This window comes from Callithrix jacchus, chromosome 21 (assembly GCF_049354715.1).
Source record: "Callithrix jacchus isolate 240 chromosome 21, calJac240_pri, whole genome shotgun sequence".
Taxonomy (NCBI): domain Eukaryota; kingdom Metazoa; phylum Chordata; class Mammalia; order Primates; family Cebidae; genus Callithrix; species Callithrix jacchus.
In genome coordinates this window covers 50,739,122-50,761,990 of record NC_133522.1, presented here as the reverse complement: position 1 = coordinate 50,761,990, position 22,869 = coordinate 50,739,122, and the positions used below count along the sequence as shown (strand labels likewise).

The window sequence follows — 22,869 nt, the reverse complement described above, 5'->3', positions numbered from 1 at the left end:
GGACTGGTTTGGAGCATCCGGAGACCAGGGTTTCACTTCCTGGATTCCATGAAGAGCCTCAAAGGAGATGCCACATCCTACTGAGTTAAAGATGGGGTTAAGGAGTGTGGGTACCCTGCCCACAACTCTGCCTTGGGAATCAAAAGAAGATATTTACCTTTTGTTTGGTTCATTAAACATATAAAGTCAAAATATGATGAGGTCATGTGCAAGGCCTCCTTGTTTTGGGTAGAGTGGGAAGGGTGGGACTGACAGGCACTCCCTAAGTCTACCATCTGCCACCTTGCAGAATTCTCTAGTAATGCACTGCTGCTCTGGCGCTGCAGCATTTGACTTGGGAACAGTAACTGTGGGGGCCATTGCAAGCCTAGTTTGTAATCCCAGCCTGTCTGCTCTACTTTACCTCAACCATCCCCATTCATCCAAGAACCTTGCAGCTATGATTTCAACCTGGTTCCAAAGACCAGACATATATAATCTCATATAACCTGCAATGCTGCTTTTTAAATTTCTGTATATGTTGAATAATTTTTACAAGTTATAAGTGACCTTTTAAAACATATATTTTTAAATCTTTAACATGAGGGGGAGAAAAAGGAAAGCATTTGGAAAGGGAAGACTAGAAGCTTGCCTGCTTCAGTTCACACAAATTTACAGTATTTCTACACATGTGTTATCTTTATAAAACCACATTTAGAATACTTTCTGCATAAATACTTTTAGATAGGACCTGAGACGAAGCCTTGAGTAGTTTCTGGAAGGAAACCCTAATACCACCATCGAGGTGCACACACACCAGCATCCAGCATCTAGGAGGGCATCTGGGCCTCCACAGCCAAGATGTACCAGCCCAGTGGAGCATTCCCAGAAACTCCAGACCCAGCCGACCTCAGAACAGCGTGTGAGCACTTCACATGGGGCTTACTGTGCACGTTTTGGATTGTACATTGTGTTCAGTAATTATGCTTGAATTTACATAACTTAAAATGACATATTTTAACATAAATGGCAAATTTTAATTTTTTTTTGAGGCAGAGTCTCATTCTGTCACCCAGGCTGGAGTGGTCCCGTCCCAGGTTCAAGTGATTCTCATGTCTCAGCCTCCTGCATCTCTGGGATTACAGGTGTGTGCCACCACACCCAGCTAATTTTTTTTTTGTATTTTTAGTAGAGAAGGGGTTTAACCATGTTGGCCAGGCTGGTCTCAAACTCCTGACCTGAAGAGATCCACCTGCCTCGGCCTCCCAAAGTGCTGGGATTACAGGCGTGAGCCACTGTGTCTGGCCTGTAATTATTTTTTAAAAAGGTTCGCAAAGCAATCTGAAGACCCTAATTTAACAGGCTTTACACTAGGCAGTGAAGGATGATCAGCTACAGCTCTGACATAAAGGGGTAATGAAATTGCTGCTCTCACAGAAAATTATAGTTCCCGGGTCACCAGCCCTACCACCACCTCCTCAAGGAGAAATGTGGAATCAACAACCCTTAAGAGAAAGCCTGAGAGGGAAGACACGCATGAAAATGCCAGTGCCACATGACACAAGGCTCAATTTCAGTCCCAAGCATCTATCACATTCCCCTCTAAAGTACCACCTGTCTGCTGGTAACACTACCACTGAAGCATTTGTTTTGTTGAGGGAAAACAATATGCTTCTATATGAGGGGTCATTTCTGCTCTACAGGGAAGAAGGACTCTGTCTGGCCTTATAAACCTAGAATACTAAGAATAACCTGACCTCCAATTCTGAGGCAGAGGCAGTGAGCTCAGGTCAAGGATAAGTTCTGCCAGTTGTCCAGTCAATGCCAGAGAAGTCTTTAGCCTAAAAGAGAAACAGGAACAAATATACACAAGATTTAAGGCCAGGGTAAGTGCTCTAAAGGAGGCTAAGGGCATATGTGCATAAATAGCCCAATGAGAACAGCCTACAGCTCCTACCTAGCACTTGCCATCCCCACCCTGCCACAAACACTTTACCTAATCATGTAATGCTCACGGGAATGAGGCAGGTATGAGTATACCTTTTGCAGGTATATAACACAAAAGGTATTCCCCACCTTCTGCAGATAGGGAAACTGAGGCCCAGCAGGTTAAGCCACATGCCAAGATCACGCAGCTAGGAAGAAACAGCATAGGATGATTGAAACTTAACAGTTTGGCTCCAGGGGCCAGGCAACCACTCCTTAGCTGCCTCTCCACTGAGAACCTAGAAGATGCCTCCATACACAGGTAGGTCAGGACAGGATGGAAGACAATGGTCATATAATTAGCTGGGGCAGGAGTGGCCATCAGCAGAGGAAGAGCACACATGGAAAGCCACCAGATGGGAGTCAGGGAAGCACATACAAGAAACTTCCAGGAAGCTGTGAGCAGCCCCTGCACAGAGACAGGGAGAGTGGTTCAAGGGAGGAGGCCACAGGCCTGAGCGGACCTGGGAGAGTGATCCAAGGGAGTCTGGAGACAGAAGGGAGCCAGGTCTAGCACAGCCTTAGAGCAAGGAGGAAGGTACAAGTGTATTCCAGATGCCCTAGTGGGTCCCTGGGGCCTGAGAGCAGAGGGCAGGAATGTGGAGGGCACTGAGAGAATGAGGGACATCGAGAGCCTATGCAGAGGCCAAAAGAGAGATGATGGTGGCCTGCCAGCTGCTGGATAACAGGGAGACACGGGAAAGGCAGGCACCTGGGTGGGGACTGAAAGCAGGGACAGCAGGCACAAATGTTCAGGGGACTGGGTGTGACGATGAGGGGAAGCGAGGTGGCTAGGATGACTGCCAGGCTTCCAGCAGCTGGGTGGGTGTTGGTGATGTTCACTGCAAGGAGAAAGGCTAGGAAATTTAGGAAGATGAAGTTCTGGTTGCAGATGCTCATTTTGTGACACCTGTGTGACATCAGTGGGGCAAGAGAGGAGGCTGCCTAGCAGGCTGGGCCAGGGGACACATGGGGCAAAGGTCTTCTCCTTTTCCTTTAGGGAGCAGTAGTTTGTCTGAAATTGCTTCCACCCGATGGCCTCCCTGATAGCTCCCCTCGAGTGCCCCCAAGTCAGCACACCCAAACAGACCAGCTAGTCGGCCCACTCCACCACCCCAGTGGGCTTCCACCCTGCTGCCAGTCACAGGCACTACCTTCTATCTTGTCACATGGCCAGCACCCAGGCATCCTCAGAACCTCACACGTGTCTGAAGTCCCCAGCAGCCGAGGTCCATCAACCCCTGCCTGGACAGCAGCTCCTCCGTGTCCGCTCTCCATCTGTTCTTCAGTCATAGGAACCCTTCCACGCCAAAACCCTGAGTTCATGCCCCCAACCACAGTGGCTTCCCACCTCCAGAAAAGAAAAAAAATAACAATTCTCTACCATGGCCAACGCCTTATACTTTGTACCACATCAAACAGGGCCTCAGCATCTGCTGACCAGTTTTCAAACTGGCAGGGAACACCAATCCATCAGCCCCAAAATCATTTTGGTCTCCCTCATTTGCACACCATGTTTCCCCAAAGCTCATAGGCTTAGCTTTTCCAGCATTTACTCTTTTGTCCTCAGTTAGCAAAGAGAAGGTACGTGACCATCTCACAGTGGAAAATACTCTCCTTAAAGAATGGAAAGCGCCAGTCCCAGCCCCCTCATACCTAAGGGACGCTGCTGAGGAAGCCGGGGAACACATATCCCTACATCTAGTTTCCAGCAGAAAACACAGGAAAAAGAAACTGGACTTGAAGAGGAAGCCACTTGGGAACATTTAAAAAGAGGAGAAAATTCCTCCCAAAGCCCAAGCTGGCTTCCCCAGAGGTTCCCTCATCTCTTAGGAGCTCTTCTGAGTGACAGTGATGGGGTCTTTCTCTAGCATGACCAACCCCCGGAAATGACGAGAGAGGCCTCAAGGAAGTACATGGGGACAACAGTTCTTTCTGGAGGGATGGCTTGCCAGAAGCAGTTTCAGAGACAGAAACCACTGCTCCGTAAAGGGAAAGGAGAGTGGATGACGTGGGGGAGGATTGGGGCTGCCCTCTAACAGCCTCAAGGCAGGGCACTGTGAGAACACAGGCTTGCAGATAGACAGACAGGGCCAGCACAGCTGGTGCAGAGGGTGACACCACCCAGCTTCCAGACTTCCAACAGGAGACATGCAAAACCCTTCCTCAGAGCGGGGGGAGTATCTGTCCCTTGCTGTTCTGTTCCCTGTGGACAGAATCTGCTCATGTACTGTTTCCTGCAGAAGGAGGCATCTGGAAGAGGAAATGAGCTGTTTAGCCCTGCTGGTCCTCCCCTCCTCTTGGGCGAGGCACACCCACACTGAAGTGCTTGGGTTTCTTCTCCTGCCCCGTGGAAGGGGTTTGCCCCCAGCCATGCTTGTTACTGGGTAGGAAGTTTGTCTAATTTGGAATAAAGGATTAGCAAACCCACTTGGCCACAGACAGCCACTTTCTCTAGTTGGTTTGATCTAAAACAGAGCCTGCATCTGATCTCCACTTGCCTATCTACAGTGTGTGTGGCTCTCCCAACTGGTTCAGAACTTGAGGAGGTAAAAACTGGGTGCTAAATATAGGGCCCCAACAGGCCCACTTTTTAAGCCTCCTTCAGTCAGGAACCAGGACTTACAGCCTACAGCTCTTTGTTGGTCTGGCTGTGGGAGACCCTCACTCACAGACCCTGCCCCAGACATCGGGCAACCAGAGGCAGTCATGGAACTCTCTTCCAGCCAATGAGACAAGACACTGGGTTTCCGGAACTCCTTATTGCTTTCCTGATGCAGAGGCCACCCCTTCCTGCCGCACCACCTCTCAGCTGGAACATCAGGCTGGAGACACAACCCAAGGAGCCAGGCATAAGAAGGAAACGCGCACCTGAAACAGCAGGATGGAGAGACAGAAGCGTCGGGAAACATGGATGGCAGAGTTTCCATGGCTGTCAGAAACATGGCTATCCCAGCCCCAGGCCACTGAGAGAAGAGCTGACAGAAAAAGGGAGCAGAGCAAAACCACTGGGTTGGGTCTGAGTCAATGGTCACTGTGGGAAGCTGAGAGGGGGCAGGATGGACAGGAGCCTGGGGAGGGGATCCAGAGATCAAGGAGGTCTGTGCTGCACCATGTCAGAGCTCACAGCAAAGGCTGGGGCATCACATGCCGAGCAAGTGGGGAGTGCAGCCTAGACTGAGAGCAGGTAGGCTGCATCCACAGGGCTCTTGGTGATGGGGGACCTGTGCAAAAGACTGAGCCAGAAGGATGCCAGGCTGACACAGCCCATGGAATCCAAGAGGTTGGCCAGTTCTGTACAATCCAGCCAAGATACTGATTAAGGACAAAATACAGGCCACTGACCTTAATAAGAGACAGGTCATCAGGGACTTACAAGACCCATTTCAGAGGGACGGAAGGCCAAAACTTGAACAGAACAGACTGAAGAGAAAAGTCAAGGAAGTCATGATAGTGGAGACGGTGCCTACCACATGGGCAGCAGAAAGAGGCTGCCAGCTTTCAGCAAGGAGAGCGAGTGCAAACCTCGCCTCTCAGTGAGCATCCAGGCCCCTCTGCTGATGGAGGTCTCCAATTTATCTTCCTTCATCACGGTTACCACTTTACATCTGTTTGTATGATTACTTGATAGACAGACATCTGCATCCTAGAGATTTCCATGAGAGCAAGGAACATGTCTCATTTGCTCCTCCCTCTCCCCTCAACACGATGTGAGAGGCTGGACAGGAGGACAGGAGGACAGGAAGGGGAGCTGTGTGGACATTAGGCCCACCAGGTCAGCTGTCTGAGGAAGCAGTGAGTCCAGGCATGTCTGGAGCCTCGGCAGGGTAGAAACCTTGGGAGCAGAAACACAGACATAGTGCTTGGGGCTGCTTCCATGTACAGAGGATGTTCCCTGATCCGGTGGGGTGCCTGGCAGCACGTGAGTGTGGCTGATGGTGGTGGTGCCAAATACATCTCCCCAAAACGTGTAATTCAAAAGTATCCTAGGAAATTAATCAAAAACTCTCAAAAATTTTACTTCAAGATCCTCCAGTTTAAAGGTAATTTCAGGCAATAAACTAGTATTGGTTCCAAAACCAGCTGACAGTAACTGGGAAGCCACACCACTGCTCCATAAAGACACAGACCAACAGCCTCAGAGGTCACCAGTGAGGGATCTTGAGCAGTGCTCTGAGTACACGCTAAGTGCTTTAACAGACAACTGCTTGCAGAGTTGTAAACAATGCTTTTGAATGTTTCTGAACAAATAATTTGATATACTCTATGTCTCAAAAGACCCTCACATTTTTTTAAAGACCCTCACTTTTTAAATACAAAATCACCAAAAAATCATCTTATGAAAGAGAACATTAAATATAACATTAAGATCAAGAAACTACCTTTTAAAATTCTGTGACTAAAAAATGTTACAATCAGGATAGACAGAAAAATAATCAGATCAGTCACAATCGCCTCAATCAATGACAAATCACCAGTAAAAACAAAGTGATAAAAAGTAAGTTATTTAATTTTATTTTATCAGACACTTCTGTGAGCAGCCCCCATGTGCTGTGCAGGGTCAAAAAACCCATGTACTTCCTAATGCACTTCAAAGGGCAGATGAGAGACATTTACCCAAAATTAAAACACAAAGTAATTCTGTTCTGGGACTTCATGTGAGTATCCAGAAGGAGCCCTTGATGGAAGCACCAGCCTCCAGGGCCTCTTCACCCTGACATTCCCGGGGCTGCAGCTCAGTCACCCCATGCTCCTGATGAGGAGCCCTCTGCAGAAAAGACGCACCCATGCCTCCTTCAGGCCTGCAGGCAAAGGGCCTCTTCCTGAGAGGAGGACAGAACTTCCTAACACCACGAACCTTCACTCCAAAAAGGTTAAGACCTAGTTCCAGAGTAACAGCGTGAAACACAAGAGGCGGCAGAAAAACCCACAAGTGAGAGAACAGCAGCTGTGTGGGCCAGAGGGCTCAGCACCCACAGAAAGCCGGCTTCTCTCTTCCTCTTGTCAGGGACGACAGGCAGATGCTTGTGGACACCTGCCAATGGGAGCAACCGCCAGACCTAGAAGAGTCCAGCTTGGTGCGCCCTCACCTGGAGTTGTGAGAAAAGTCCCTGAAGCCCCAGATCTAGGGCCTGCAACATGCTCCTACCGGAGAGACTGGAGGCTGCCCTGGGAACTGGTGAGGAGAGCCACAGTGCACCCCAGCAAACTGCTTGGGATCCGTTCAGACTCCTGAGGCCAACTGCCAGTGGGAGCGAGGTCCAGGCGTAGTATGGGCAGCAGCCGTGCTGCTTCCTTCCTCGGGAGGCTGCTTATTTCAGAGACTAATTTCCTGGTTTTCATTGTGCCTATTGTGTGAATATTTGGGGGGGTGGGGTATAAGCTGAGACTCCTCAGAAGGATTTCAGGGCCTCGTAACAGATTACCCTGTGGGCTATAGAAATGGGACTGAGATAGCCTTGACTTTAGAAAATGAAACATGATGCAAGTTTTGACATCTTTAGGACCTGGGCTCCATCAAGGGAAAAAAAAAGTACAAAAATGTGTGATGATGAATTACTCCTATGTGACAGGAATGGGAGCTTTATTATAAAACAATGTTTAAATTATTATTCAAGAAGAGAGTTAGATTGAAACTCTAAGGAGCATGACTAATTTTCCTCTGCCTTGTCTGCTCTGTTTTGGGATAATCCCTAACACTGTTCATTACTTCAGTATTCACAGAGATGTTTTTGTTTGTCCTGTGTCATGATACTATTAGTATCAGTCTAGTCAAGTGACTGTAAATATCAATAAATAAAATGTATCCATTTTTAAAAACTGAATAGGAGCACAATAATAGGGAAAAAATTACTTTTGACTAAAGCTGAATTCCTAATTCTAAGATTTAAAGATCATCTACCAGGATTAAGATTTGATCCTCACAACTGTTACCTTCAAAGAGTAAATTCCAAGGGTATACCTATATCAAAAAATAATAATCTATATTTCCATACAAATTTTCATGTTCATTTAAAAAATCTCTTTCATCAACCAGTTGTAATTCAGTATAGAGAATAAGGAGAGAGAGAGGGCAGAAAGTCTCTCGATAAACAAAAGGACCACAATTTTTTCTCCATCCTAAACAGAGATTCCAGTTGATGAAGAAGGCTGCCATGCAGGCTCAGGGCAAGGAAAGAAACTGTGCTGCTAGTACTGTACCTCAGCTCCGGGCAAGGCCTCACCATCAGAACTGACTGCCCAGGAGCAAAGTGACCTGTCCTTCCTCCAAAGCATCACTCCGCAGACACAGTGATCCAGGCCCAGAAGCAAAGGTCACTCCCGCTGTGCCTGTCACACACCCTGCTCCTCCACACTCTCCTCTAGGAAACGATCTCTAGAGTCTTAAATTGTTCTGAATAAATAAAATAGAATTCTCTTATTAAAAATAAAACACTGATTTTCAAATTACAGACAAATTAATTTTGTAAAGGATTAAAAAAGCAGAAATCCGAATCAGTTTAGCACAAAGATGAACAGATGGATTTCTGAGGTCCACTGGCCTGCATCCAAATTTCCCAGCCTAGCCACAGTTAAACTCGATCTGGAGTCTTCTAGCTCTTCCTCTCCTACAGGGAAACCCCCGCTCTCCCTGGACTGTGGCCCACAGAACAGGGAGCTCTACTCCACAGGACACCTGAGCATCAGCAAACATGTGGCAATGCTGTGGAAGCATCCCAGAATCCCGCCCCTAGGAGCCACTAAGCTACCAGAAGACATAGTCACACAGGCAAGGCTGTGAACAGCACCCCATATCCCTATTGCTCTCCCTTTGAGCCATAAACAGAGACATGCTGGTGGGGAATAAGGTCTCCTGACGTCCACAACTATAGCAGAAAACTGTAAGCTGATCCTCTGCTCCTGATTAAGTGATGACAGTTCAGGCAACACACAACGTGCCATTTTGCCAATACTATTACAACTCTTTAATCATTAACCTTCCTAAAGTAAAAATCAGATTCAAGTCTTTTGTCTTTTCATTTTAATAATTCAGTAAAAGCAGAAATGATTATATAAGTAGTTGAGCTAAAGGTCAACTAGTATTGAAGCAGTGGAAGAAATCGGATTGATTTCGGGTTGATTTAAGATAATACCAGGAGCAAAGACAAATGGATGTTTAAGTTACGGGAAAACTGGCAAGGACGGTGAAAGAGAAAAAAACAGAAGACACAGCAGAACATATGCTCTGTGAAGAAAGGGAGTGAGTTATTTCATTCACTGAGTTATTTCATACCTTTGGTATCCAAAGTGCCCAAAAAATACATATTCAATGACTGCATAAATACATGAATGAAAAACGTCAGTTTACATGAAGGAAGTTGAAGAGCTTCATGGATAGAAGACGGCAGTCATGTCCCACATTTAAGAAAAGTTATCACAGAACCTACACTGTTAAATAAAGCTAGCACCACAACAAAAATCGGATGCTCAACTTTACAATAAAAATCATTACAAACCCTGTATTTTGCTATCTGTAAATGAGGTGGCCAAGGCAGTTCTTGGGGGGGAAAATGTAGAACTGTAAATGCACAGAACAGAAAACAAGGATGATGTGAAAACAAAGTATTGAAGCCCCAAGTGAGAACAAAGGTGGACAGAGGTTAGAACCGGGGTCCTCTTGGGGAGGATAGGAGTGCGGAGCTGGACAGGTACCAGGAGGCCTCCAGGTTGATCTCCGTGACGGTTGTGTGAGTACACGCAGACATGAGAGTCGCCAGGCTGCACACTCAGGCCACACTGGTGTGCTTATACCCGTTCAAGAGAGAAGACCGTCACATTTTCAGGAATTTTATAAACCAGTTGACAGCTCATTGGTAGCTTGAAATAGGGAATGGCAGGAACATTTAGACCTTAGGAATTGGCAAATGCTACAAATCAGGGCTTTTTACACACTCCCATCCCTCCTTCCCACTGAAAGCCACATGTTAAGCACTTATACCACTGTGTGGCTACTACAGCATGCAAATTACATGAAAAAAAATGAAAAGGCTACGGGTAGGGCTGGGGAGAGACTCACTTTGAAAAAATAGAAGGTATTAAATACCAATTTTAATTTTGCACTGTGTTAAAAGTAGGATTTTCTCAGAATGCAGGAATGTTTAATTTCAGGAAATCTATTAATGAAATTTGCTATATTAAACAGACTGGAGGGAAAACCATGTGATCATCTCAACAGATGAGCATATGGTAAAATTCTACTGCTACTCATGAAGGTAACATCAGCAAAGTGGAAAGAGAAGGTAACATGCTACACAAAATAACTGTAGTGACATCACACCTGAGGGTGAAATGCTGGAAGCGCTCACGTCTAAGACAAGAACAAGAGCTGCAGCCTGCTGGCCATCGCTGTGATCCAACGCTACCCTCAGCACAGTACCGGAAGTCCTAACCTGCTGGCCATCGCCGTGATCCAACGCTACCCTCAGCACAGTACCGGAAGTCCTAACCTGCTGGCCATCGCCGTGATCCAACGCTACCCTCAGCACAGTACCGGAAGTCCTAACCTGCTGGCCATCGCCGTGATCCAACGCTACCCTCAGCACAGTACCGGAAGTCCTAACCTGCTGGCCATCGCCGTGATCCAACGCTACCCTCAGCACAGTACCGGAAGTCCTAACCTGCTGGCCATCGCCGTGATCCAACGCTACCCTCAGCACAGTACCGGAAGTCCTAACCTGCTGGCCATCGCCGTGATCCAACGCTACCCTCAGCACAGTGCCGGAAGTCCTAACCTGCTGGCCATCGCCGTGATCCAACGCTACCCTCAGCACAGTACCGGAAGTCCTAACCAGTTAATACAGGGAAGTACAAAGCTGAGAGAGGAAGACGCATGTTCCCAATAGGATCCTCCATCTCGAAAACATGAGACACAAATGACAAGCTATGGAAACAACATACGAAAACCAATCACTTTTCTAGACAGGAAGAACACGCAATCTGAAATGGCACTGAAAGAAAACACTAAGTAGTGATAAAGCTGGTATTTCTGATCATTGGGCAAAGGGCAGACTTCCCAATGACTAAGGCAAATTGAAAAAATAGCCCAACTTCAAACTGTACAAAGACAAATTTCATACAGATCAATGTTAAATGTGAAAAACAAAATATAAACCTATTAGAAAAAAATTAAAGAAAAATATAAATATAATTATTTAAGTAGGGAAAATATTCTTAGGATTCAAAACTCAAAAGTCATAAAGGAAAAAACAGATAAATTTGACTGTATTTAAAACTTCTTTTTAGGAAAAAAAAAATAGACCAAATCCAAAAACCAAGATAAACCAGGTAAACACTTCCATGTGAGAAGAAACCGAGATGGGGTTGGACCTGCCCTTTCTGCCATTCTCCCATCATATTCTGCCATATGCTTTCTTCTTCAACTTTTTACATTAGAATTTTAGACTTATGGGAAGGCTGAAAAATAGTACAGAGAGTTCCCCCATGTCCTTCTCCAAGCTTCCTCTGTAAGTTGTGACTGGGAGAAGGATATATTGAAATCAGAAAAGAAACACTGGCACAATATGATTAGCTACACTACAGACCTCATCTGAAGTTTCGTGGTTTCTCCACCAATACCGGCTTCTGTTCCAGGATTCTGAGCAGAATCACACGCCACAGTTAGTTATCGGGTCTCTAAGCTGAGATCGATCCTCAGTGTTTCCTTGTGTTCAAGACCTGGACACTTCTGAAGAACACTGATCAGATATTTGCAGGATGTCCCTCTACTGGAGTGTCTGACATTTCCCCATGACTGGACTGTGATTGTGCATTTGTGGCGGGAGTCCCTGAGTGAGCACATGCCACGTCGTGTGGGGTGGCATATGACGGCAATTTGTCTTGTCAGGCAATGCTGATCTTGATCGCCCAGGTGACGCGGTGTCTGCTGGCTTCCTCCACTCTAAAGTTACTATTTTTCCCTTTTTAATAAATAAATAACTTGGGGAAGAGATACTTCGAGACTAGGCAAATATCCTGTTTCTCTCCAAACTCTGGCTCACTATCCAGCATCCTCTCACGGAACTCGCCTGAAGCAACTATTTCTGTGGTGTTGCCTGAAGGGGATGTTCTATCTTCTCACTGCTCCTACACCAATTAACTGAAATGCTCTGTCAGGAAGAGATGTCCCTTCTTATTTTTTCAATTTCTTCTTATATCAATAGGCAGTGACACTGACTTTGTTTTACAGATTGTACGCCTATATTATTATTACTCAATTCCTTGATCAAAGTGACACCCTCCGGCCACAGGCCTCCTCCAGGTTGCTTATGTGTCCTCTGACACACCCCATCCTTTCTGGACACTTTCTTGCTTTTTGCATCATCACAGGTTCCAGACTCATCTTCTGCAAGAAACTCTGCTTATTTTTATTGGCAACTGATATTTACGTGTGCTCCCTGTTGCTGGAGGTCATTGCTTGTAGGTCTTTCCCACAAACAAAGCTAGGAGATGCACATGTAGGCACATCACTAACCCATGCATGTAATGTGTACACCTCTACTTACTTCTGTGCTGTACATGCATATAATAAAGACCACAAGGTCACACTGACACCTGATTCCAATCCAAAGGAAGCACAGGCTCCCTCTATTTTCCTTTCCTTATTTGAAACTTCTTCCCGGGACAGTGAGAAACCTAGCTCTCAGGGTCCCCTATGAATCCCTTATTTGTTCAATCCCCACATATACATAAAGTTGTTTTACAGTGCTCACCATTAACACTGAGAAAAAAATTCACTACTATTGTGTACAGTTCTCTTTGGCCTCACAGAATACAGTCAACATATCGTTTTCCCAAATGAGGTTAACACTGTCCTTCCTACCACCTTTGCTGTGGCTCTGCTGCTTTGTACTACAGTGAGATGTGGGTGTTTCTGCTTATATTCCATTTTGGGTCCCCCACATCCTGGTTGATATTAATCATCTACTTTACTTTGTGCATATGAAGTATTGCTGTGGTTTCAAGAGCTGGGCCACACTAAAAGGTGTACTGAGAGCAGCACCCCACCCATGACACAGCACCCAGTCCACTTCCCTCTCCCCTTTGCCCTCTGCACCCCACCTAAGACCCAGGACCCACTCTACTTCCCCGTCCTCCTCACCCTCTGCACCCCACCTATGACCCAGCACCCACTCCACTTCCCTGTCCCCTTTGCCCTCTGCACCCCACCTAAGACCCAGGACCCACTCCACTTCCCCGTCCTCCTCACCCTCTGCACCCCACCTAAGACCCAGCACCCACTCCACTTCCCTGTCCCCTTTGCCCTCTGTACCCCACCTATGACCCAGAACCCACTCCACTTCTCCATCCCCCTCACCCTCTGCGCCCCACCTAAAACCCAGCACTCGCTCCACTTTGCCATCCCCTTTGCCCTCTGCACCCCACCTAAGACCCAAGACCCACTCCACTTCCCTGTCCCCCTCATTCTCTGCAGTCTCCGTCTCTTCTGTTTCTGGTTCAGCCTTCCTGTGTCTCCTCCGCACACGTGTGCAGGGAGCGTGTTTTCCTACATCCCTTTCTTCTCACGTCAAGGGCAGCATTTAGCATTCTTTGGCACTTGCCTTGTTCACATCCACGTGTCCTGGAAAGCATCTCAAACCAATTCACAGAGGTCAACCTCAACAGTGGATGTGGCTGTATGGCTATACCAGAGTTTACTCAGTCTTCTCCTGCATACGGATATTTAGGTTATTCCAAATCCAAATGTATTTTCACATTGTTAGAGGTCTATCTTCTGGGAAGATTCCTAGAAGCAGAACTGCTGGGTCAAAGGGTAAGTGTGTATGTGGTGTTGTAGGTTGAATGTGGTTTTAATATATGCCCAACAGTACTTCACTGACTTCCTCTTCTGATAAGTGGGGGGAAAACACCCAACACCAGGGAAGAACTCATCTACTGAGGACCTAGTAGTGTGCACCAACACGGTCATCTTAAGACTAACAGCTTCTGCTCAACATTATAACCATATTTCATCCTGAAGAAATAGGTTCATAGGAATCGAGAATCCCCATGCACATCACAGAGACAGATTTTAAGAGCAAGCTGCGTGAACCCAAGTAAATGGCCCTTGCTAGCATCAGCAATATCCAGCAAAGGCTTCTGCCTCAACGCCATTTCCAAGCTCCTATGAATTCCTAGGACTCTACCTAGGAGAAATGAAAACACGTATCCACACACAGATGTGCCTGCTAATGTTCAAAGTCACGTGATTCATAATAGAATGTAGAAACAACCCAAAGCCCATCACTGATGAGGGATAAACAAACATGCTGTGCCCATACAACTGAAAGGAACAAACTACTGATGTGTTCTACAACACAGATGAACCTGAAAAGCATGTTAAGTGGAAGACTGATGCAAACAACTACACAGAACACGAGCTGATTCCCATGAAATGTCTGCAAGGCCCATGGGGAAACAGCACGCAGGCTGCCTGTCATTGCCTACGGCTATGCTGGGAGTGCGAATCAACTGCAGGCATCACAGGGAACATCCGGGGTGAAGGGACTGTTCAAGATCCAGACTGGGGTGATGTCTGCACAACTCAGACATTCAGAAAATCACGAGGCGGCCACTTACAGAGGGTGCATTTCATGGTAGCTGTTTAAAACAAAACAAAACCACCTGAGAATGTCTTTCCTACTGTTTATTTGCTGCCCATGTTTTTCCAGAGCACTCTAAAAAGGCAAACACTCAAATCATTATTTGATTCTAACTTACAATTTGCATTGTTTCCTCCAACAATCAGTAAGGCCAGGAAAACATCGAGATAAATTCTTCGACCCAGTGTGAAGAGGCACACAGGGTAGCTCTCCTGTCCAACAGTACCACCACAACCCAGCTTCATACACAGCAAGCAGTGCCTGGCGAATCAAAGCGTGCCTTTTCCCGTCTACAGTATAGCTCAAAATCACTGTCAAGGAAGGGAAAAAACCTTCCTTTTCCTACAGCGAGAGCTTCCAGTGATAAACAGAACTAAAATCAATCAGGTACTTCCTGCCTGTGCTACACATAACACGTGCCTATGGCTGATTCGTGCATGGAGAATTCCATGCACAGGAGGCTCTGTGTCAGTTCTGCGTGAGAGGCACGTGCTCAATGACATCCTGTAGGTTTACGTGACACCAGCCTTTTCTGTGTAAATATAATCAATTCCTCACAGTTTCATTAGAGGGATAAAATTAAAGAATAGAAAGCTTCACTATGAAATGAGATCAAATATGTCACTCATTCACCTGCATGTGGGTGAAAACATCTACTATGTGACACCAAAAAATGCAGAGGGAAAAAAAATCCCGGAGTCGAAGTCAGAAGACGTCACTTTTAAGTGCACCCTGCCTGTAAGAATAGGAAATAGAATTCCGGCTTTTGTCTTAGGAATGTCCCCAGGTAGAGAAAGGGGACTCAATAGATGCTGGGGAGCTACCTATGTAACCTGTTACCACTACCTGTGACCACTGCTCTGTTCCTGGGTGACTCCAGAGCATTTATGCAGAAAGGCAGCAGGTTAGCAGGCTTGGACAGCTCTTTCCTCTGATCACCTTCAAAACCCAGGTGAAACATTATGCAAGTGATTTTGCCCCTCACAGGGTTTCCATGGTTAAAATCTATGCTGAATTCTGTGACCCCAAATTGCTGAAGCTCTGAAAGTCTATGATTCATGCCTATGAATTCTATATCTTTTAAAATTCGTTTTGGGGAGTTAAGGATGGAAGATTTTTCAGCTTCTATCTGTAAGAAATAATTATTCACCGTGTACTGCTTACTTAACTACATTCTTAGAACTGTCAACTAAAACAAAACTTATAGGCCAGGCATGGTGGATCACGCCTGTAATCCCAACACTCTGGGGGCCAAGGTGGGTGAATCACCTGAGGTCAGGAGTTCGAGAACAGCCTGACCAACACAGTGAAACCCCATCTCTACTAAAAATATAAAATTAGCTGGGTGTGGTGGTGCATGCCTGTAATTTCAGCTATTTGGAAGGCTGGGGCAGGAGAATCACTTGAATCCAGAAGGCAGAGGTTGCAGTGTGCCGAGATGGCGCCACTGCACTCCAGCCTGGGCAATTAGAGTGAAACTCCATCTCAAAAAAAAAAAAAAAAAATTAAAAAGTATTACATGAGGCTCTTTAAAAGAGTAATTTAATAAAAGTAAAGTTTCCATGTATCAAGAAAAGACATTCCTTTCAAGTATTCCAAAAAAGAACATTACATTGTAACAGGAAACAAACTGTAAAACCGAATGTAAAGATGATAAATAAGTCCAACTCAAGAATCGTAATTCTATTTTTTTTTTTTTTTGAGACGGAGTTTCGCTCTTGTTACCCAGGCTGGAGTGCAATGGTGTGATCTCGGCTCACCGCAACCTCCGCCTCCTGGGTTCAGGCAATTCTCCTACCTCAGCCTCCTGAGTAGCTGGGATTACAGGCACGCGCCACCATGCCCAGCTAATTTTTTTTTGTATTTTTAGTAGAGACGGGGTTTCACCATGTTGACCAGGTTGGTCTCGATCTCCTGACCTCGTGATCCACCTGCCTCCGCCTCCCAAAGTGCTGGGATTACAGGCTTGAGCCACCGCGCCTGGCCCATAATTCTATTTAACTGTTATTTTGAGTCAGCACCTACTATGTAAAGGACTCAAATTCAAAATGACGAAGAGTAATAAATATGCATTTGATGTGACTAATTTCATTCATATCTAGCATAGAGTGGACATCACGAGTCAAATCAGTGCTGTTTAACTGCAGCCGGGGTGCTGAAGTCTCTGGAAACTGTAACCGCTATTTAGACCGACTTCACACTATTTATGCTTAGGTCTAAACCAAGCGAAAGGCATAGATTAACACGAGGTATTTTCCACCAATCTTCATGTAGTGGTCACAGGTCACTTACGGAGCTCCCCAGCATCTTTTGAATCCCCTTTCTGTACCTGGGGACATCCCTAAGACAAAAGCCAGAATTCTATTCCTATTCTCACAGCCAGGGTGCACTTAAGAGGCTCTGCCAATCAGATGCACCCCACAAAACCTCACCACAAATGACAGAAATTTGAGGAATCAAGTGCCTAGTCAAATCTATTCCTGAAAAGGGAAAACAGTGAGACAAGAGAGGGCTTAGGGATGTAGCAGCTGGCAGAGGGCCCACCAGTGGCATCCAGCAGCCCAGGCTCACTGCACATGGTCCCATAGGGTAACCAGGTTAATGTATCTGATTCCAGAGTCTCACGAAGACCGTGAGAAGCCACTTTACATCCTTGAAAAGATTCCTTTTTTCAATGAAATCAACTCAGTCTAAGTGACTTAACACTGGGTGTGCTGGACACCTTGTGCCTGACTGTTACTAACCAAAGAAAAATAAACAAACTGGGTTTACGTGCACTGCCATCAGTAAACACACAGGAACACAACGTAACTTTCCAACTTACTCTCTAGCCTCCGATACATACCTTAAGGCGCTCCGCTGCTAACTTTATTTCAGAAGTGAGGGTTAGTGCATTAACTACGACTGAATCACCTTTCATTGCTTATGATAAAGTCTAGACTTGCAGAAGTGAAAAAAATCCTTGTTCAATTTAATTCAGAACAACTAACACAGTCTAGTCCCCCTAAGACCAAAAAAACAGAGAAAGGATCAATTCTGATCCCCTGGTGTTTCAGGTTTTCTCACGGACTCAGAATCCATCATTCCACCCCTCTAGATCTGGCCTCCTGAGCCCACTTAACCCCTAAGGCCCATGCTCTCTCTTTTTACACCTCATCTCTTTCCACAGAGTTACCAAGTCAAGAGAAGGGACAGGAATCTGTGCTAAGTGCCAGCTTCCTGTGAGCCTCGGCAGCCATGCCAGGAAGTGGCGTGGCACTACCTACCATTAGACAGGACTACCCACAGGCTCTATGATGAGTATTTGTTAGACAACTGAATGAATGATTGACTCTGACTCACGATAGTCGTCTAGAAATGGAGAGAATCTCGGCAACAAGCAATTCAACTGTCCTCATTCCACATCTGAGGGCCCGCAGCAGAGCCATGAAGAGGACGTACCATTCTTTTCAGAAGCAGGGCTGGATTACATTCTTCATCTCCCAAATTCTGGGACAACTTCCTGTTTGCTCCTTGACCAAAAACAGCTTATAAGAGATGCTTTCTTGGCCAGGTGCGATGATTCCGCCTGCAATCCCAGCATTTTGGGAGGTCAAGGTGGTTGGATCCCTTGAGTCCAGAAGCTTGAGACTAGCTGGGGCAACATGGTGAAACCCCGTCTCTCCAAAAAATACAAAAATTAGCTGGGCCTGGTGGCAGCCACCGGCAGCCCCAGCTACTCAGGAGACTGAGGTGGGAGGATTACTGTAGCCCGGGAGGTTGTGGCTACAGTGAGCTATGATTGTATCACTATACTGAAGCCTGAGCAACAGAGCAAGACACTGTCGGGGGAAAAAAAAAAAAAAAAGAGGACATGTAATTCCTTTAAGCCTCCACAGTTGAATCAAATATATATATTTATTTTATTTGGCTGCTTTTTCCTGAATCCTCCCGGAATTATTCAAAATATTCTCGTTTCTGTCAAGATGCAGTTATTACTATTACTTCAGAGAATGCATTTCAACTGTGTCTTGTCCAAAAGAGGTTAAAATGATGCTGGCAGGACAGAGCTACTTTTTCAGGATGTGGCCTTCCTGTTTTCAGCAGATAATTTACAATGTCACACTTTACGGTTTTATAACAATTTTGAATGTTTTGTAAATGTTTCTACTCTACATAGCAAAGTGTGGAAATCTGGAGATAACACAGACATATGGGGCATAAATATATGACTGATTCACCAAGTACAATAGGATTGGGGGGGCAGTGTAGGGAGGCAGAAAAAGCATACGTTTTTAGAAGCGGATAAACTGCATGCAGGTTCTACTACTTACTACACACAGAAAAAGTTAAAGGTATTTTCTCCCTCAGCAAAGACTTACAAGTATCTATCTGCCAGCCATTGCTCCGAGCTCTCAGGATAGATTCAGAGCAATAGCCCTGCCTTGGGGTTTTGGGGTACATGTGAAGAACAGGCAAGATTGTGGCAGAGGTATATACATGGCAATGTGGCTATACAGGAAAATACATATATTTAAAAAAAAATAGCCCTGCCTTCCTGAGGCTTCCATTCTGGCCAGGCAGGCTGTGTGGGGAGGAAGGGAATGGTGGGCACAGATGGCAGAATAAACAGCACAGTGAGCAGAGCATGTAGCACATAATGGTGTGTCAAGACTAAAGTGAGGGCCAGCTATAGGCCCCAAGACAGCTGGAGCCAGGGCTCTGGGTGGCACGAAGGGACAGCAGGAAAGAAGGCTGCAGGGTGACTCTGAGCAGGAGAATGACGTGATCTGTCTTACATATACAGGCTCAGATATGACTGCTAGTCAAGAACTGTCTGAAGGAGACCAGGAGTGAAAGATCTGTCAGGAGGCTGCTCAGGCGGGTCAGGCCAGTCTTGTCAGTGAAGAGGAATGATGACAGTGACCCTTAACAGCAACATCCCACGATCATCATGAGGATTAAATAGATTAAACCCATTTTACCGTGTCTGACACATGGTAAGAGCTTAATAAATGTCAGCTAAATATTATCCAGCTTTCCTAGGAAGTCACTGAGCCTCTTAGCATCAGTTTCCTGATCTGATAAATAGCAGTAAAGAGACCTCCTACAAGACCGTTGTAAGGAATAACTGACCAATCACAGGGACCCCGAAGAAGTACCAGTTCGACCTAATAAAAGGTTAAATGCACATGTCTGCTTGTGATTTACAAACAATGCATTACACATTTTGTAGACAGTGGGAAAGTACAGACAGAAGCTGGCTTACAACAGTCTGACCTTAAGATTTTTTAGCTTTATGATGGTGTGAAAGTGATACACATTTAATAGAAACTGTACTTTGAATTCTGAAGGTTAGGCATATTAAATGCGTTTTCAACTGACAATATATTCAAGTTATGAACCTCATCCTAAGTTGAGGAATATCTATACAAACAAATATTCTGCAAGTCACACTCTAGGCAACAACTGCTTTGCAGAGTCAAACAGACCCCAATACGAAATGAGGTCTATAACTGAAGACTCCTTACCTGAGATCCTCTGGAACCCAGCATCATCACATCATCATCTTCATCCTCCAAAGAGTTTCAAGAGCCTTTCTTGGTCCCTCCACTTCCCTTGTCTCCAAGACTTGATCTATCACCCAGCACCAAGAATTCACATCTGCTCTCTTTTCTACAACTCTGCCGCCTCTATCCTGCTAAATTATGGCAAAAGTGCCAACCCAGGCCTCCATTCTCCCTGCCGCACTCCTTCACCCCCGGCTGAAAGCACTCTGAGAGTCGGCAGCATCAGGCCCAAGTGTCTCTGCAGCTTCACCTCCCACCCCCTGAGTAGACAACGGTTCTGGTCCTCTCCTGGCCACTCTGACACGCAGACCCTCTGGCAAGCTATTCCGTCTACCTGGAAGGCTGTTGTCCCCTCTCCTGACATGGAGTAGACAACGGTTCCGGTCCTCTCCTGGCCACTCTGACACACAGGCCCTCTGGCAAGCTATTCCATCTACCTGGAAGGCTGTTGTCCCCTCTCCTGACATGAGCTCATTCTCTCCCTTTGGCCTCAGTGTACCACACTCCCCTCAGAGAGGGCTTCCCAGAACATCACACCTCCACCAGAAGGCACCCTCTGATGCCATCTACCTCAGCTGTGTCTCCCAGGGCATGACAATAAAGACAACACAGGTGCTCCTTGATGGATGGTGGGGTTCTGACCCCATGAACCCATCACAAGCTGAAAACACCCTAAGCTGAAAAGGCGTTCAATACACCCACCCTACCAACATCGAAGCTTAGCCTAGCCTACCTAAAGGTGCTCAGAACACTTCCATTAGCCTCCAGTTGGACACAGTCATCCCATACGAAGCCTATTTTATAATAAAGGACTTAATTTCTCATGCAATTTATTGAATGCTATACCAGAAGTGAAAAACAGAATGACTGTAACGGGTACCATGGTCACATCAAGAATGTGCCTGGAACCATCATAAGTCAGGTCTGTGTATAGTTTTGAGGCACAGCGTCTGCCTCTGTGATCTGTTTAGTCTCCCCACCAGAATGTCAGCTCAAAGAGGCACAGACCTCCTCCCTGTCCTTCTCCACTGTGTCCTTCCACGATGACTCACACAGAGCAGGCACTCAGGTTAGCCTCCCCTTGAGAGAAAAGAGTGAAGGGAAAATGTTTCCACAGCAATAGGAACTACTCTCCACTGCACAGATGATGGAGAGAATGCTGGGAAGCTGGGGGAGGCTTCTTCACATTTCATCACCTTGGCTGAACTACTGAGAAGATGGGTGTTCTGAAACTCCAGACCCGAAAAAAATCAAATAACCACAAAAACAAGTCAACACTCATGCAGATAAGGTATTTTACCAATTTAACAGGCAACTTGGTTTAACTAAATGCTGCTGACCCAGTGGAACATCAACATGTACATGCAACAGGCCCAAAGCAACAAAACCTGCTTTCCTCTGGGGGTAGGGTTGGTGAGGGAGTCCTCTTAAATGCAAAACTGAAATTCCCAGCTAGAACAAATCAGACACCAAGTCTTCTAGTCCTTCGAGTACTGAAGTTGGTGAATAAAGGTGCCAACCTCCAGGTAACAATACTTTTAGAGAAAAGTGAATTTTTTAGATAAATTAAAAAATTCCATCTCCACAGGCATCTTTCTGTAAGTATGCCCCAAGACGTGTTCAGCACCACGAACTGGTAAGAAGCTAGATCCTAGGCCGGATGTGGTAGCTCACACCTGTAATCTCAGTACTTTGGGAGGCTGAGATCAGGAGTTCGAGACCAGCCTCACCAACATAGAGAAACCCCGTCTCTACTAAAAATACAAAATTAGCTGGGCATGGTGGCGCATGCCTGTAGTCCCAGCAACTTGGGAGGCTGAGGCAGGAGAACTGCTTGAACCCAGGAGGCGGAAGTTGCAGTGGGCTGAGATCGTACCATGGCACTCCAGCCTGGGCAAAAAGAATGAAATTCCATCTCAAAAAAAAGAAGAAGAAGCTGGATCCTAAGTCTTAGGGTGAGACTCCCAACTTTTCAGGACTGAGACCAAAAACTATGATTTATTTTCTATCCTCCTTTCAAAAGGGAAGCATGTCTTTAGGAATACTTTTGAGTGAGTCCAGCCTCCTGCGTACAGAAGTCCTGCCTCCCTACTGGAGGAGCGTCGCTGCTCTTCCTGCCTCCCCTCTCACCTTCTCAAGGACTTGGCTCCAACATTATCCTCTTTCCTGGCATATTTTTGTTTCCCTTTACGGGATCATTCCTATTAGCTCATAAACATGCTATCATCGCTCTCATTTAAAAATACAAATAACATCCTGAGCTCATGTCCCCTCCAACCACCATCCCATGACTCTGTTCCCTTGTCACAGAACTCCTCTAAAGAATCATCTACACGGATGTTCCCACCTCTTCTCTGTCTACTTGTTTCCTCTCCCCACCACTCCAGAAACCTATCAATGCCACTGACAGCTGCCTCTCATCAAAGCCAATAGGAGACTCTCCAGGCCACAAAAAATAGGAAGAAAAGAACCCCTCAGTGTCTTGGATTCCAGACCACTAGACTCACTGGTTTCTTCTTTCTTCAACAGAGCCCTTTTCAATGGTGTTGCTAGACCCTCCCTGCCAAGGTGGCCCCTTGCCAAAAGCTCCCAGGTCATTCCTCGTCTTCTGCTCTTCTGTATCCACACCGTATGCCTCAAGTATCAGCAATATGCAAATGACTCCCAAATTGATATACTTGGCCCCAACGTCTTCTTGAACCTGACCTTGAATTTCC

The 22,869-nt window shown here is 46.1% G+C and overlaps 1 protein-coding gene across 13 annotated transcripts in view; it reads right to left on the bottom strand.

Annotated features, from left to right (window-relative positions):
* Positions 1-22,869, bottom strand: part of ADARB1 (adenosine deaminase RNA specific B1) — a 139,898-nt gene that overhangs the window by 111,907 nt on the left and 5,122 nt on the right. Inside the window, exon 1 of one of the 13 annotated variants that reach the window (XM_078358774.1) lies at positions 1,737-10,647. The exons of the other annotated variants lie outside the window; for them this stretch is intronic. The gene's annotated coding sequence lies outside the window, so the exon portion shown is untranslated. Of the gene's footprint in view, positions 1-1,736; positions 10,648-22,869 lie in introns of those variants that run through there. 13 annotated transcript variants of the gene reach the window in all.